Consider the following 18,096-nt stretch of genomic DNA (forward strand, 5'->3'; position numbering starts at 1 on the left):
AGCTTAATGTACTATTCTTTTTTTTTCTCTATTTTGTATTTACTTTTTAAAATAATTAATTTATTTTTTAACATCTTTATTGGAGTATAATTGCTTTACAATGGTGTGTTAGTTTCTGCTGTATAACAAAGTGAATCAGCCATACATATACATATATCTGCATATCCCCTCCCTCTTGCGTCTCCCTCCCACCCTCCCTATCCCACCCCTCTTGGTGGTCACAAAGCACCAAGCTGATCTCCCTGTGCTATGCGGCTGCTTTCCACTAGTAATCTATTTTTAATGTACTATTCTTGAATATGATTTAGTCAGAAATCACATGGCACAAGGGCTGTTAATTACATAGCTCTATTTAATTCTAATTTTCTCATACTTTGCAAAGAAACCAGGATTTTAAAGTTACTAACCTTTCAATGGGTGTACTTTCCAGATGGTTTAATGCAACAAAGAGCTCAGCGAGAACTTCTGGCAGCTTCCAGATGCCCATTGCTTCTCAAATTTTCTGAAAAGAATAATTCAGAATTGAAATCAAGAAATTTATTATAGCTCTGATTAATGGAATATTAAACTAGAGCTTACTTTTAAAAAATCTTTTTTAGAACATAATTTCCAAGGATCATACTTTTATTGATGTAGTCCTGTAACAATTTTCAAATATTTTCAACATTTTCCCTTACCCAATTTCCTTCTTGAAACAATCTGGAAAATTAATATTATAGAACATTATCCCTTTAGCCCTTCTTTGAAATAAACCATATATTTAATCCCAAATTTGTTCTAATGCTAAATAAATAATACTATCCCAGCAACAGAAAATTCCTTACCTTTTAATGTCTCAGTGTCAGCAATATCAGAAAATACCTTTGTTAGCAAGGAAGCTTCATGAAAAACACCAAGCTTGCATCCACTGGAGCATTTACCCCCCGACTTGCTAACCAGTAATCCAGCTCTTATATACCCTTCACACCTTTCCCAGCTCTGACATCAGGCAGTTCAGAGAGACTCTGTCATTAATTTCCATCCCTATAGATAGAAAGTACTTCATAGACAGCAGAAGCAGATGGGTCATTATTACATTAACACATCAGTGAATGTTAACGTAGTAGATACAGAGTATCTTGGTGGAATTAATGGTGTGTCACACACAGCAGAAACTTGAATTTGCCATCTTTGTAAAGTACCAGAGTGGATTTTCAAGGATTAAAGAGAAGTTTCCAGTAAGGAATTGGTAAAAAGAAGTGATTAAGAATATCAACAATATGTTTATATGCAAAGAATGAAGCCAGGGACATTGAAGTGTCTACCTAAATTCAAATAATGCTAGAGGCTTAATTCCATGAACATTCAGTAGCAGATTGAGATATAAGGGCAAGGTACATAAAGAAAAGACACAGAAGAGAACTGAAGCCATTTATAATGAAGCGGGAAGAGGAGGGTTAAAGGCATAAAAACAATTTTCAACCCGTAAATTCATTTGTCATCATTTAAATAGAGACACAACTGTAGCCAAGCAGTTTTTTCACTGACTTTTTCTATTATCACATAGAAACATCACAATTATTTTGAAGGAAAAATTTATTTTTTATTTTTTCCAAATTGTTCTTTTTTTCCTGAATTTCTAAGTCATATTTAAGTTAATATTCTAAGTTATGACAGCTTAAGATCATATATAGCAGCTAAAACAAATTCCAACTGTCAGTGAAAATGTGCATGTCTGTATAATCTAGAAAAGGAGGAAGTTCTCCAAGTAAAATTTTAAGTTCTCTGCCTTCATATATTTCTTTAAAGCTGAGTAATATAGTTTGAGGGTGTTTAGTAGAGACTTTAGGAGGAAAGAAACAAACTGTTTTCCAATCCTAGTTTTAATTAACAATGATTCTGAAATTTTAGTATTTCTTCGGAAATTACTGATATTCCAAAGGGAAATATAAACTCACATGTTTTCGAAGAATAATGATTTCCTGTAAGAAGATAATTAATGTATTTAACAAAGTGTATATAATGATACAGAAATAATACAGAGACCCAGAGATGTTGAATAATATGTCCTATGTCACACGTTTGGTTTGCGTTGGATCCTGGACCAGAACTCAGTTTTTCTGATCCATGGTCTAGTGTTCATTTAGACCAAAATGCCTGCTTTTAACCTACATATTTATTTATTTTCCTAATTTTTTTCCCTCTGAGATGTTAAAGATGACAAACATACATTCAAATATTAATTCTTTCACCTCCTGGGAAATAAATGTTATAAGGAAAATAATGTTCTACCTAAGAAAGGAACAGGTGGACCTGATATTTTTAAGGACCACCAAATGCCAGGCACAGTTATTTAAATGATATGTGAGACCTCACTGCATCTGCACACCTCTAAGGCGGGTATCATTTGCCCCAATGGATAAATGATGAAACTGAGATTCAGAGAATATAAATTACTTGCTTAAGGTTGCACAGCTACCCAAGGACAAAGTGAAATTCAGATTCTCATCTGTCTGTCACATGACATTTATTGCTTTGTTATAAAGGATCTCTATTCCCATAGACTGAATTACCAATTGCTTCTTGTAAATTTTGTATTTTATTATAACTCTTTGAATGATCTTCTTATAGCTAGACATGGCCTTATGTTGGTCTTGTATAACGTTTGGGTAAGGTCAACATCGACCCCAATCTCAAACAATTTTAGGTCTTACATGCTTCCTATAGCAATGAAAGTCATGGTGGTAGTGGTGATTTAGATCATCTTTATGAGGCAACTCCATTATCAGATCCTAAGCTCCTCCCTGCAGGACAAACATCACTATCACTCATTTTTATATTCCCTCTAGCCTTGCTAGTCAAAAATGCGAATAAGGTGCTGGTAGCTTTGACATCACGCAGGAGCGTTTCAGAAACTCCTAATCTCAGGCCCCATCCCACATCTTCTGAATCAGAATGTGCATGTAAAAACAGATCTCCTCAGTGGTTATATGCACACTTTTGAGAAAAAACTGTCCTATTGTACATTCCATTCACTGATCGATTCAGTCAGGAGTGATTAAGGACCTACTCTGTGACAGGGGATATTCTAGGTACTAGAGATACAACAGTGAACAAAGCAAAGTTCCTGGTCTCATGCAGCTTAGAGCCTGTGGCGGAAACAAAGATAAGCAAGTGAATAAGTAAAAATGCAATTACAAACGGTACATACTGTGGAGAGAATTGACATGGTGGTGAGAGAAAGAAAAAATGGCGGCACTTAATTTGAATCCTAAAGCATGAGAGAAAACCAAGGAAAGAGTGCTGGGGAAATGTTCAAGGCCAGAGAAGCAGCATGTGCAAATGCAAGTGGAGGAACAAGAAAGTGGTAGAAAGATGATGCTGGAGACAGAAGCAGGAGCCCGAAGATGCAGGGCTCAGAGGCTGAGCTGACTTTGGATTTATTCAGAGGCCAATCCGAAGCTATTGAAGGGGGCCAAGCAGGGGTGCGACTTGTTGTACTCAGCACCTTTAAAACATCAGCCTGACTGCCGTGTGTGGAACGGATCAGAGGGTGGCAAGAGTGAAAACAGGACATCTGTTGGGAGACCAGGCAGTATTCCAGGTGAGAGATGATGAAGGCATGGACTTCAGAAGACCTAGAGAAGTAAACGGCTTCAAATCATATCTGGGGTCATGACGTGATGTGGAAAGGATTAGGTATGGGGAACAAACGAGAGGGAATTGAGGATACAGGTGAGTGCCAGGTGAGGATATAATACATAATATGAATGAATGGTCTTCGTATAAAATTTTTAAAAAGTAAAAGATTTTTAAAATGTCTTTAAACAAATAATTTCTAGTTTGACCGAACGTGTGTGTGTTCACAATTTAAAGCACCCAAACGGTATTACAATCAAAACAGCAGTCCTCTGCCTTCCTTCTGCCTACCTCTGAATTTTGAGCAGGGGGGAAGCCCAGTTGGTGGGCCCATGGGTGGTCTCATACCAGGTGGAGGAGCCATAAGGCCTGGAGCTGGCGTTGCTGGGCCAGCAGGTGTGGGTGGAGTCCCATGCCTTGGTGAGTCCTGAGTTACGGCTCCAGCAGTGCTGGGAGAAGCCGCCACTGCAGCAGCGACTACAGGGCCTCTTCCCTGGACTCATTACCTGTTGGGATGGCCTCCCAACCCCTCGGACAGGACCTGCTCATCCAGCAGGAGCCTGGGGAATTGGAACACTAGCTGGTACACTTCAGTCAGCTGCCTTGCCAACCCCAGGGCCTCTTGTAGTTCCAGCCAAGTGGTACCCAAACAATGTCAGTATATTTGGGGGTTTACCCTCCACAGTCACAGAAACCAAGTTCTCTATGTGGCAACCCCAGACTCCAAACTTGCTTTTCTTCATGCTCTGGCTGCTTTGCATTCTTTAACCTGATCTCCTTGATCTCATCCCTGTCACAGAGGATCAAGTTCACATGTTTGTCGAAAGCCTTAAAGATGCCAATGAAGATTTGGCCGTCTTGCAAGATACATCTCAATCTACAGTTAACGCACTGCAGCACCTTGCTGCTCTTTCCATAGTCATGGTTGATGTTCCCCCAAAGATAATGTCCCCTGGAAGGTTTCAGGATCCTTGAGACCTCAGGGAAGGCTACAGTTAGAGCTATGACGCAGGTTCTCCTACAAACAAGGCAAGCTGGGGCAGAAGCTTCAAAGAGTAGATAGAGCATGGGTTTTTTTTTGCTCCAATCAGCTACCTGGCTATTCCAGTACAGCTTTACCCACCTCTTGGTGTCTCAGCCAAGAATGTCCATGTCAATTTTGCCTTAAAATCTACCACGGGTACTTGCTGCTGCTGAGATCTCTGCGGGCACAGTGGACACTCTTGATCGCTTGGTGAGGTTGTCCTTCTACGTGTGACTTGAACTTCCACCTCCGGTACGTGCCTGTTCTGTGGTCCGTTTCAGGTGTGAGCAGTCCCTGGCCTGCTCCAACGCTCCGCTGGCTGTTCTTCAAAACAGAGCATTAGGCATCACTGGCTGCTTCACTCTGCTCCTCCAAAAGTCTTTTGAGGATTAGATTTATTAGTTTAATCTTATGTATTTTTTTCTCACTGGTTTTCCATATCTTTAATTTTTTGAACGTCTTAGAAATATCCTAAACTTGATAGGCTAACTTTTCCATTTAAAAATCAACTTTGACAATCATATATTTTTTTTATTTTCAATATCTCTTGCCTTTTGAATAGCATCTCGGTTTTGTTTCATTGATGTAAAATCCATTCTTATCTACGAGGATACTATTTACAGCTTTTTCTCTCTCTCTCTTTTTTTTAAAAATTCTTGTCCCTTTGTGGTCTCTACTTCCTTCAGTTCCTTTTTGTTTACCTTTGGATGTTTGTTTTGGTCTCTGGATTTCTTATTGGAGCTTTCTTTAAGTATCTGATGATCCTTAGTTACCCCTTTGTTTATTTTTATATTGTTGTTTTACATCTTTATTTAGGTACTATAGAAATAAAATAAACTGCACATATGTAAAGTGGACAATTTGATTGGTTTTCACAAATTTATACACCCCTGAAACCATCGCTGCAAACCATCACCACAACCAGATATACAGATGTTTCCATCTTCCAAAAAGTTGTCTTGTGCACTTTTGTAGTTTATCCCTTGTTCCACTCCTTCATTCTCCTCTATTCCTTTACCCCCTCGCTGGGCAACCACTGATGTGCTTTTTGTTCTTGTATATTTGTTTGCATTTTCTAGAATTTTCTATAAATGGAATAGTACAGAATGTACTCTTTGCCTGGCTTTTTTTTTTTTTTTTCGCTCAGCATAATGAATTTGAGATTTCTCTGCCCTCTATATCAATAATTTTCCTTTTTATTGCTGAGGAGTATTGCTTCTTGTTAACATTGCTCTCTTAGCCTTATGGAGACTGAAACATAAGTCATTATATCTCCTCAGGTTTTTTTCCATCTTGCATAGATGTGTAGCTGTCTTCTGCCTGTAACTTTTCTCTCTCATTCTCTTTGTCTTTGTGGATTCATATTCTTTTTATCTCTTTGCTGTCATTTTAAGATTGGCGTGATTAAATGAAGTCTAACATTGCATGTTGATTCCTTCAAGAAGTATTCCACGGCTCGGGAAGATATTTAGAATTCTTTCCTAACAAGCTTTACTTTTTATCTTTATTTTTTTTACATTAAAAATATATTGTTCATTCCCTGTTTATAGGCTTCAAACTTAACAATTAATTTTTGATTATAAAAATTTAAAAAGGAATAAAAAATGAAAGATATGAACTAGTGATAAATAAAACAAAAGATACAAAATTGTTAATATATACAGTATTTACATATGAAAATAGAACACAGTAACAGTTTTTGTGTTAGAGTTCCAGGTTATGACTGATTTTTCTCTAAGCATTTTTTATGTTGCTACATAGTTTTAAAACTATCTCCTTAATGGATTGCCAAACATAGTGTGAAGATGGTATCAGTGTTCTAAACATTCTCAGAAATGTGTTTTAAACCTGTGTTACATGGTGTCAAATAATTCTTCTATTATTCCACTCCACCATGAAGATATAAGTAAGATTATTTTCTATGCAAAAAGCTACAAATTAGCAAGCTGGATGATTTTCTGACACACACTCTCTCACCTCTTTGTACCACAGAATCACTTTGCTGGAAAGTAATTTAGAATTGCCATTGTTTTCACACCACACGTAGTCATTCTTTCCTGCCATCCTTTAAAATGCAGCATAGGAATTTTTAAGTCCCTAAAGTGAAAAATGCCTTTTCCAACATTCCCTTCACATGTCCTACCAGATTCAAAAGGCATGAATAGTATATTGTTTGTTTGTTAATTTATTTAATTTTTACTTTTATCAAAGTATAGTTGACTTACAATTTTATAGTTTCAGGTTTACAACATAGTGATTTGATATTTTTATAGACTATATTAGGGTATGTTCCATGTGCACCTGAAAAGAATGCAAATTCTGCTGTTTTTGGATGGAAAGTTGTATGAATATCTATTAAATCCGTTTGGCCTAATGTGTCATTTAAGGGTACTGTCTCCTTATTGATTTTCTGTTTGGATGACCTATCCATTGACGTAAGTGGGGTATTAAAGTCCCTTACTATTATTGTATTACTGTCAATTTCTCTGTTAATATTTATGTTATATATTTAGGTGCTCCTATATTAGGTGCATATATGTTTATGACTGTTATATCCTCTTTTGGATTGACCCCTTTATCATTATATAATGTCTTTCTCTGCTTTTTGTTTTAATAGACTTTGTTTTAAACTCTAAGTAGTCTGATATAAGTATTGCTACCCCAGCTTTCTTTTGATTTCCATCTGCCTGTAATATATCTTTCCATCCCCTCACTTTCACTCTGTGTGTGTCTTTAGATCTGAAATAAGTCTCTTGTAGACAGAATATAGATGGGTCATGTTTTCTTAATCCGATCAGCCACCCTATGACTTTTGATTGGAGCATTTAATCCATTGACATTTAAAGTGATTATTGATAGGTATGTACTTATTGCCTTTTTGTAAGTTGTTTTCTGGTTGTTTTTGTAGTTCTTCTCTCTTCTCTTCTTTTTTTAGTTGCTTCCCTTGTAGTTTGATGATTTTCTTAAGTGTTATGTTTGGATTCCTTTCTCTCTTCATTTTTATTTCTAATGTAGGTTTTTGATTTGCAGTTACCATGAATTTCATATATGTCAACATTTAACTATATCTACTTGTTTTAAGTTGATAGTCATTTAAATTCAAACACATTCTAAAAGATATATTTTTTTGCTTCCAGTTCCCCCCACATTTTGTGTTTTTGATGCCATATTTTGCATCTTCTATGTCTGTCTCTCAACTGTTTATTGTAGTGATAGTTGAGTTTACAATTTTTGTCTTTTAACCTCTGTTCTAGCTCATTTAAGTGGTTGATCCACTGCCCTTACTATACCTTTGCTGTTACCAGTGAGATTTTTCTCTTCCTATATTTTCTTATTTGCTATAACATTTTCTTTTTCACTTAAAGAAAACCCTTTAACATTTCTTGTAAGAACCATTTAGTGGTCATAAACTCTTTTAGCAGAAAGTTTGTCTGGAGAACTATCTCTTTTTCAATTTCAATTCTGAATGGTAACCTTGCTGGGTAGAGTATCTTAGGTTGTAGGTTTTTTCTTTTCAGTACTTTAAATACATCATGCCACTCCCTTCTGGCCTTCAAAATTTCTGCTGAAAAATCAGCTGGCATCCTTCTGGGGATTCCCTTGTATGTGACTCTTTGTTTTTCTCTTACTGCCTTTAAAATTCTCTTTACCTTTGACTTTTGCCATTTTAATTATGATACATGTTTGTGTGGGTCTCTTTAGGTTCATCTTGTTTGGGACTCTCTGCTTCCCAGACCTGGGTATCTGTTTTCCTTTTCAGGTTCAGGATGTTTTCAGCCATAATTTCATCAAACCCATTTTCTGTCCTTTTTTCTCTGTCTTCTACTTCCAAGACCCCTCTAGTGCAAATGTTAGTATGCTTGATGTTCCAGAGGTCTCTTGAACTATTCTCATTTTTTAAAAATTTTGTTTTTCTTTTTACTGTTGTGATTGGATTTCCACTATTGTATCTGCCAGGTCACTTACGCATTCTTCTGTATCACCTAGTCTGCTGTTAATTTCTTGTAGTGTATTTTTCATTTCAGTTATTGTATTCTTCAACTCTAACTGGTTCCTTTTTTATATCTTCCAGTCCTTTGTTGAAGTTCTCACTGTGTTCTTCTATTCTTTTCCCAAGTTCAGTTAGCATTATTATTATTGCTTTGAACTCTTTATCAGGTAAATTATTTATCTCCATGTCATATGGGGTTTTTTTTCCATTTTTTTTTTCTTGTTCATTCATTGGAAACATATTCCTCTGTCTTCTCATATTTCTCTGTCTCTATGAAATTAGGTGAAACTGTTACCTATCCTGGTCTTGAAGGTGTGTCCTTGTGTGGGAGAGTCCCTATGCAGTCTATCTGTGCCCAGTGGCTTTGGTGGGAGAGGTGGGTCTGAAGTGAGCACAGCCTGTGACCTCTCCTGGGTTGTGCTGGAAGCCACCACATTGGTGGGAATTAAGGTTGGAGTCGGAGGGGCTAGTGCTGGAGGCAGGTGCAAGCCAGGGCTTCACCTAGGTTCAGTGGTGGTCACTGCCCTATTGTGGGTGGGTCTGGGGCCCTGAGGCACTGAGGCTGCACTTCTTAGCTGTCTCTGGGTCTCTGCCTTGCTCAGAGGCAGGGTCAGGGCCCAAGGAATTTGAGCCACACTTGGCTATAGGCAGCGCTGGCCCTGAGCTGGCTCTGCTTCTTCCCTGGTGTGTGCACACGCATTTGCAATGGTGATCTTTGCCCTAGTGGGAGAAGTGCTGGAGCAGACCAGGCCGGAGCAGGAGTTCAATGCAGGCTGGAGTGCACACCGGGGAAGTTCTGGCAGGCTGGCCAAAGCCCCTGGCAGTTTTCAATCTGATGTCTCTGTGCTGGGCCTGAGAGCAAGCAAGTTTGTTATGCACTCTTCAAGAGGGTGCAGGTCCTAACCAAATCTCTTCTCTTCCCTTCCTACCGAACTCCATGTGGTTTATTCTTTACAGCCTTCGTTGTAAAAGAGCTGTTCTTCAGGTGGTTCTCAGCAAGAGTTGCTCTGTATGTAGTTGTAGCTTTAATATGTTCATGGGGGGATGGGCGCTCAGGGTCCTCCTACTCTGTCATCTTGATCCTGCCCCCTCATGAATAGTGTTTTGAAAAGAGACAGGAGCCAACCCCATTCCTGCTGAAGTTTAGGGGAGTATGAACAATGCCTTCTCACTCAGAGCTTTGTTTTATTTTTATGCTTTTGTGGTGAGTTCAGTGTTTAATGGCTTGCAACTTTATATTTTAAAATTGTCTCAAGAAACTATCTTAATGAATGCTTGGACCAAATTTTGGTAATATTAAGCAGTATAGAATAAATGTTATTATTAATATAACAGAACTAATCCCAAACATATCTATTATATTAAGAAATACATGGGCTTACCTTACTTAATAAAACAAGGATATTTCATATAACCCACGAAAGAAATCCCAACTGTATGCTCTGTATAAAAGACATACTTTCCGTCCTGTTTTAATATTTTGAAAAAATGATGCATTTTTGTTTTGTTTTATAAATTTATTTATTTATTTATTTTTGGGTGTGTTGGGTCTTCGTTTCTGTGCGAGGGCTTTCTCTAGTTGCGGCAAGCGGGGGCCACTCTTCATCGCGGTGCGCGGGCCTCTCACTGTCGCGGCCTCTCTTGTTGCGGAGCACAGGCTCCAGACGCACAGGCTCAGTAGTCGTGGCTCACGGGCCCAGTTGCTCCACGGCATGTGAGATCCTCCCAGACCAGGACTCGAACCCGTGTCCCCTGCATTGGCAGGCAGATTCTTAACCACTGCACCACCAGGGAAGCCCAAAAATGGTGCATTTTTAAGGACTTCTAAGATCCTGTTAATTCAGACATATGGATTAGGAGCTTTTGAAAGGCCTGATGTTCCCCCCAAATCAAAACAAAATAAGCACACAAACAAATGAACAACAATCTCTGAGTTAGAAGAGACTGTCAGGAGAATTCAATTTACTCTCCTTTAATGCTTGAATTATTTATTCAATAATATTTGGAGCATCTATTGGTACTAACCTCTTACGTATAGTCTAGTTTGGAATTTGGGCAACTAAATAAAAACTAGCAATGATGTTTTCAACCTGCTGTAAAAAGTACCACAAACTGACTTAAACAACAGAAATTTATTGTCTCATTGTTCTGGAGGCTGGAAGTCTGAGATCAAGATGTTGACAGGATTGGTTCCTTCTGAGGGCTGTGCTATATCTTCCCCTACCTTCTCATAGTTTGCTGGCAAATCTTTGGTGTTCCTTGGCTTGTAGAAGCGTCATTCTTATCACAGTCTTCATTTCCATTTGAATTCTCTGTTTCCAAATTTCCTTTTTTTTTTTTTATTAAGACACCAGTTATATTGGATTAGGGAACCAAACTACTCCAGTATGACTTTGCCTTAACTAATTACAACTCCAGTGACCCCATTTCCAAATATGGTTACATTCTGAGGTACTATTAGAACTTCAACTTATAAATTTGGAGGGAGGGGAAATAATTCAACCCACAACAGTTGTTTTCTAGAAATTCTGCAAAAATTTTTGTTTGTGTGTTTTAAATTCTCTCCTCTAACTCAATGGTTTTCTTTCTTTTTTTTTTTTTTAGTCTTTCTCAGTGGAGAAGTTTCTTTTATTGTTTTGTGGTCAAGCAATATTTTCTGTGTCATTTATATTTTAGACTTTATTAAATTTTTTTGTGATCAAATACATGGTTAGTTTTAGTAAAGCTTCCATAAGCACTTGGAAAAAGCTGTATTTTCTAATTCAGGTACAAAATTCAATATATATCCATATCACCTCCTTTATTGAAAACATTATTTAAGTCTTCTGAATCCTTTCTTATGCTTTTCATTTTGCTATGCCTTGGACTCGGGGGGAGAAATAAGTTGCTATTGTTTATTTCTCTCCCTGAATGTCTCTGCCTATCTATCTTTGCATCTCCTGAATTTCCTGCTTTATGAAATTGCCGTACTCCGACTGGGTGCATAGAAATACATAACACATCTTCACTGTGAATTGTTCTTTTTAGTACCTTTAACATGCCTTTTGCTCTGAATTTTACCTTGTCAGATATTATGACCATGACTTCTGCTATTTCTTTTTTTTTTCTCTTTTCTTTTTTGGATATCATTGCCAATTCTTTTAGTCTTTCTGAATAACTTTGTATTTAGTGTGTCTTTTATACACAACATAAAGTGGGGATTTGTTTTGTGAGTTATCTGAAAAAAATCTTTCTTTTAATAAGTAAGTTAAGTTCATGTATTTCTTGATATAATAGATATGTTTGGTCTTAGTTTTGTCATATTAATAATGACATTTATTCTATAGTGCTTAATTTATCAGACTTTGATCCAAGCATTTTATATATATTATTTAATCCTTACACAAATCCTCATTTTTAAATATATGATGAAACTGAGGTACAGAGAGGATAGTAACACACCCAAGGCTACGGAGGGAGTTAGTGGTAGAGCTGGGATTCAAATTTAGTCTAGTTCCTGAATCTTGTCTTTTATTGACTGCATTATATAGCCTCTTTATTTTGTACTTTTTATGCTAACTCTGGGTAATTAATTTCCTAAGATTGATTTTTCAATTCACAGATTATCTCTTTCATCTATATCTGATATGCTGATACCCATTCCGTGTGTTTTTAATATCAAAGATTAAGTTGTTCTAGTTTTAAATACTTCTTGGTCATTTTTAATAGTCGTTTTAGGTTGATTTAAAAACAGTGTATTTATTTTGTTTTTAATCATTTCATAGATGGTCAGTCAATATTGTTTATCTGATTATCTCAACATATTTTCCTTGGAAATTTGGTCTGTATTTTGTTTCTGATGACTCTCAGTGGCAGTGGCTTGATTTGTGTTTATAAGATCATATGCTCTTTTTTTAAATTCTTTTTTTAAAATTAATTTATTTATTTTTGGCTGCCTTGGGTCTTTGTTGCTGCACACAGGCTTTCTCTAGCTGCGGTGAGCAGGGGCTACTCTTGTTGCCGTGCACAGGCTTCTCATTGCAGTGGCTTCTCATTGTTGTGGAGCATGGGCTCTAGGTGCACAGGCTTCAGTAGTTGCAGCACGTGGGCTCAGTAGTTGTGGTGCATGGGCTTAGTTGCTCCACAGCTTGTGGGATCTTTCTGGACCAGGGCTCACACCTGTGTCCCCTGCATTGGCAGGCAGATTCTTAACCACTGCGCCACCACGGAAGTCCAAGATCATATGTTCTTCAACTAAATCTGTGGGAATCCTAAGCGCACATATTGGGGATGTTCCCTTAGAGAGGATATGGTTTATTTGCCACTGTCCAGAATTTGCTGACATCTGAGATCACTTAAGCTCCAAGGAGGGTCAAGGTAATACAAGAGACTCACATTAGCTTCCAACCTTGAGACAGACCCAAAGCTTAGGACTTCAAGATCTCAGGACTCCTATTATTATTTGTTCCCAGAGAGACTTTCTTTCACTTACTGTTTACTCATGGCTCTCTGATCAGATTTCATTTCATTGCCTCTCCCATCACACTCAGATGTCCTTTCCTTCTTGTGAGCTTAGCCATGCCTTAAAGATGTTTGTCTTAATTTGTCCAGGTTCTAGTTGTCTTTTACTGGGAGGGCCCTTCAGTATAACTTCATACTACGAAAGCAGAAGTGTGTATGCATATTTTAAGGACTTCCAATATATATAGTTAAATTGCCCTCTAGAAAGCTTATAATAATTTACACTCTATTAGCAGTGTACTAGGATACACTTTATTCTTAAGTTTGCTAACACAGGATATTGTTTAGAAAAGAAATACCCATAAACGACAAGAAAAAGGAAAGTAGTATCTTTATATTAATGTAAAAATTTTTTTAATTTTATATTGGAGTATAGTTGATTTACAATGTTGTGTTAGTTTTAGGTGTACAGCAAAGTGATTTAATTATACATATACATATATCTATTCTTTTTCAGGTTATATTAACTTAATTTAAAAAAATTACTAGTGAAGTTTAAAAAAATTAAGTGTTTCTTTGCATCATTTATGCAATTTATATTTTAATCACCTAGACATATGGATTTGTATATCAGTATAGGTCTGATCTGGATATAGAAAGTCTTAGACATGGATTATATAATCCAAGGAGAGCATGTACAACAAGAATAAATTAAGACAAAGTATATCTTAGGAAACATCAAAATTTATGAGTCATTTTGAGGAGTAGGGGCCAGAGGAAGAGATGGGAGTGCTCAAATATGACTTATTGGGAGAAAAAAGTGATGTCAGAAATCAATGAAAGAGAAAGTCCAAGAAGGAAAATCTTGGTATGAATGTCACATTATGCAGATAAATAACATAGGATGAAGACTAAAAAATAGAAATTTGAGGTCAGCCAGTAAAAGTTCACTGCTGACTATAACTTGGGTGCATTCAATGCTTGGTATGGACAGACACAGTAAAATGGCATAGCGTGACAGTCCTGAAATGTTACTGATATAGATCACTGGATCTTAACATATTGAGAATCAAGCATCCTTTTAAGACTCTGATGGGGAAAATGAGCTCTGTTTTTCTGGAAAATGTGGATTTGAACATGCAATTTAAATTTTGAGCACAATATCTAGAAATTCATATTCCCTCTGGCAACCTCCTTTATATAGATTCCCCTACTGTAGCCTCATGGCAGACTTTTGATCATAAAGGTAAGAAGAAAGACAGACCAATAGCTTCAGGATAGGTTAGCGTTAGGTTAAGATAACAGGTTAAAAAAGGCCTGGCACTTACTAACTACATATTCAATAAATGTTTATTGACTTTTCAGTGGGATAGGAGAGTTTGGTAAGACGGGAGAGGGAAAAGATAATTGTTGGTATAGTGTCCCCAGAGAACTGGGAGGCAATGGGATTGTGAATATAGTGGAGAGGATAGTCTTATGGGGATGAGGGAAGCAGACATTAGAAATGTGTGTTTTTCAGAAGCTGCTTTGTGTCAGGCATTGTGTTAGAACATGTGTGTACAATACCTCACTTAATCTTTAAACAACCCTGTGAAGTAGGAAATGTTAGCTTTTACAGATGAGCATTTGAATGTTTAAAGCGATTACATAACTTTTTCAAATTCATGTTAGAAAGTGGCAAGGAGAAGAGCCTAACCTCCATGTGTCACACAACAAAACTGCCACACCTGGTACAGTTATACAGAAATTAAGGAATTAATTACTATCACTAAGATTGGACTTGGAGGGGAGGGAAATTTGGGAAATTGGAGTCTCTATTTTCATTGTCAAACTGTTACCGATCTCAGGTTCAGCTGTTCGCAGGTTGAAAGCCAATAAATGAGAGACAAGTGTTGGTGGGAAAAGGAAAGCTTGCTTTATTCAGAAGGCCAGCAACCTGGGGAGAAGGTAGACTTGTGTCCCAGAACCAGCTTCGAAGATTCTGCTTGGCCATGAAAGTTTATAAAGAGAAAAAAGAGGAAAAAATCTCAGTTAATCACTGAAGTAGGGGGTCAGATTCTTTACCATCTTCCATAGTGTGCAGGCTTGTTGACTTCTTGTGATCTTTCTTTGGATGTTATCTTGTTCATGCAGTCAGCTCACAGGGTTACTGAAGGAGAAAAGATCTAGTCCTCCATTAATTACTTATTCTTCATTCCTTCTTCTTCAATCTAAGAAAAAAATCAACAGGTTAGACAAGGCATGGTGTGATCAAAAGATTTGAGAGGTGTGATTGGGTGGGAGACTGCTGAAGTGTGGAGGCACCTGGTATAAAGGTTAAGTTAAAATACAGCTTTTGCTAAAGTGACAACAAAAAGGGCCTCCTGCAAAGGGCTGCTTACAAAACGGCAGAATGATCCACTGAGAATGACCATTAGCCTGGCCTACTCCTCTCTACTTTGTCAGCACTGTCCCTTGGATGCCTGGATGGCTGTCACACAGTCCTGCAGCCCCTGGGCCCTGCATCCTGCCCCCCTCCAGGTCTGACAGCATTGGAAGCTGGGATTGACGCAAACCTCTGGGAAAGAGCCAAGTTGTTCATAGGAGATTTTCAAATATGAGCTAAATGAAAAGGGAGAACAAAAAGAACATAAAAGATCCATCAGAGCAATCATGTATTATTTCTTACCAAAGCCACCCAGCTTTGATTTTATTTTTGTTGTTAGTTTGTTTTTTCCTAAGACCACCCAGTGAGTACAGAAGGAAGCTGTGGAATTGTCCATGGTGTAGAAGCCTTAGGACTAACTTTTTTCCCCCTCTGTACAATATTACCGTCTATCTTGGTTCAGCAGATTATTAGCTCTTTGAAACCTTATTTACATTTTTTGTTTTGTTTTATATTCAGGACACTTCACAAATAATATTACTTTTGTTGTTTGTATTTGAGTTTTATTATAATTTGATCTAAAGCTAAGTAACTTCCAAGCTAAGTTGATATGTGATAGAAATTAACTGGTTCCAAATAGTCATTTTTTGTTGCTGTTGTGAATACTGTGGTTGGATATAATTATAGAGATGAGTTTTAAGGGATAATGTGTATAGTCAAAAGAACTCTGGTTTAGATTTGATTATTTAAGCAGATCTGATAATAATTTGAGAGTGATACCCTGTGACTAAGTTGTAACTCTGCTCAGAGAAGTGGCATATGATTAAGGTTGAAATCTAGCTATTTTATATTCACTGTTAAAAACGTTTAATAATCTATGCCAAAAATTCCTTCAAAGATTAGTGGTTTCCCTCTAAGTGTAAGTTGGTTGGTTGACAAAATTGCCAAGTTCACTGAGATATTTTTTACCTACATCCACTCATACTCCTCCCATCCCCACTCCCATGGAAACAGTCAAACAACCAATGAACCAACCAAACAGCAGAAGAACAGGGAAAGAGTATTTTTATTTTAATGTGTTTCAGCATAAATGGATTGAAGCTATTTGTTGCACTAGACTTTTGGCTGTGGGTGGAAAAGCCAACATCTATGTATTCTGAAAATATACGGTGAGTTTCAGAGTCCCACCACAACAAAGTGTTATGTGTAAACAGCAGATGACAGACAAAAAGGAGTGTTTACCTGTGGGCAGCCATGAAGGGCTCATTGAGAGTGAGTGATGTTTTTGGACACACACTCAGCCATAAGATCACCCTTAATAGGAAGACTCAAAATGTTCAGTTTAGAGATGCCCTCAGTCAGATGACCTAATTGAAATCAGATGAAGGGAGAGATGTAGGGTAATGATCCAGTTACTGGGAAAATAGAATAGGATTAGTTGGGATTTTACTGACACTACAGAAGTGGAGCCACCAGACTAAAGCCCCTTAGGGCTTAGAATTTCATCTAATTGCTACCATGCACCCCTCCTAATCCTTCCTCTCTTTGCATTTCCAGAGATAAATTCAGTTTTGGCGATGTAGGTCTGGACTGAAGTGCTTGGTGAAGTACAATTCTAAGCTGTCAATCTTTGAAATAAAACAGCAAACCTTCCTTTTAAAGACTATCCTGAAATGCAAAGGGAGGAAAGGCCAGGAGGGCTGGATGATACCAATTAGACAAAATTCTAAGGGGTTTGTCATTAAAGCCCTAAGGAGCTTTAGTCTGGTAGCTCCGCATGCAATGGAGGACGTTATGCTACAGGAAATAATCAGCCAGTCACGGAAGGACAAATAAGGCGTGATTCTACTTATATGGGGCACCTAACGTAGTTTAACTCCTAGAAACAGAGCAGAACGGTGGTTTCCTGGGGCTGGGAGCAGGGGGAAATGGAGAGCTACTGTTCAACAGGTATAAAGTTCCAGTTACACAAGATGACTAAGTTCTAGAGATCTGTTACATAACACTGTGCTTATATTAACAATACTGTATTGTGTCCTTAGACATTTAAGAGGGTAGATCTCATGTCAATTGTTCTTACCACAATAAAAACAAAACAAAGCAAAACAGAAATAAAATAAAATAAAAATAAAATGTGGACTGTTAAAACCAAGACAAAACCAAATTAAACAAAAACCCCAGCAAGCAATTAAGAGGCTGATGGCAATTGGAGACCTGACATTTTCCGTAACAATATAGGGATCTGAGGGCATCTTGTATCCCTCTCAATCTGTCCTACAGATTTTGTCCCAAGATTTTAAGTCACAGACTGTCAAGACTTCTTTGAAACCCAGGAGAAAAGCTCCTAAGGCCAAGTTCAAATCAGTACAGACTAAGACCCAAAGGCCAAGGGCATGTTGGTGGGCTTCCAGGGCATTTGTCTGATCTCAGTTATTTGGGGACATAAGAAAGCCTGGTGTTGGTGCATTTCAAATAGTCCCTTGATTCACGGTTCCTTCCAAAACTTTTAACATTTTCCAGTAATGTTTATAAGTATTGTAAGGCATTTTAGAAAGTGCAAGACACCAAATGTGTGTTGTTTGTGGAGACACTTTGAACTCTCCTGAGCTGGCTGAGAGTTTTCTTTAGGTCTGAGGCCCAGGAATATGTTGTAGGTGA

The 18,096-nt window shown here is 37.6% G+C and overlaps 2 pseudogenes; both read right to left on the minus strand.

The window, feature by feature from the left end:
- Nucleotides 1-3,874: 3,874 nt before the first annotated feature.
- Nucleotides 3,875-4,686, minus strand: LOC114235601 (small nuclear ribonucleoprotein-associated protein N-like; annotated as a pseudogene).
- A 47-nt stretch (nucleotides 4,687-4,733) lies between these two features.
- On the minus strand, nucleotides 4,734-8,423 carry LOC103001185 (SNRPN upstream reading frame protein-like; annotated as a pseudogene).
- Nucleotides 8,424-18,096: the final 9,673 nt, after the last annotated feature.

This window comes from Balaenoptera acutorostrata, chromosome 11, assembly GCF_949987535.1.
Source record: "Balaenoptera acutorostrata chromosome 11, mBalAcu1.1, whole genome shotgun sequence".
Lineage (NCBI taxonomy): Eukaryota > Metazoa > Chordata > Mammalia > Artiodactyla > Balaenopteridae > Balaenoptera > Balaenoptera acutorostrata.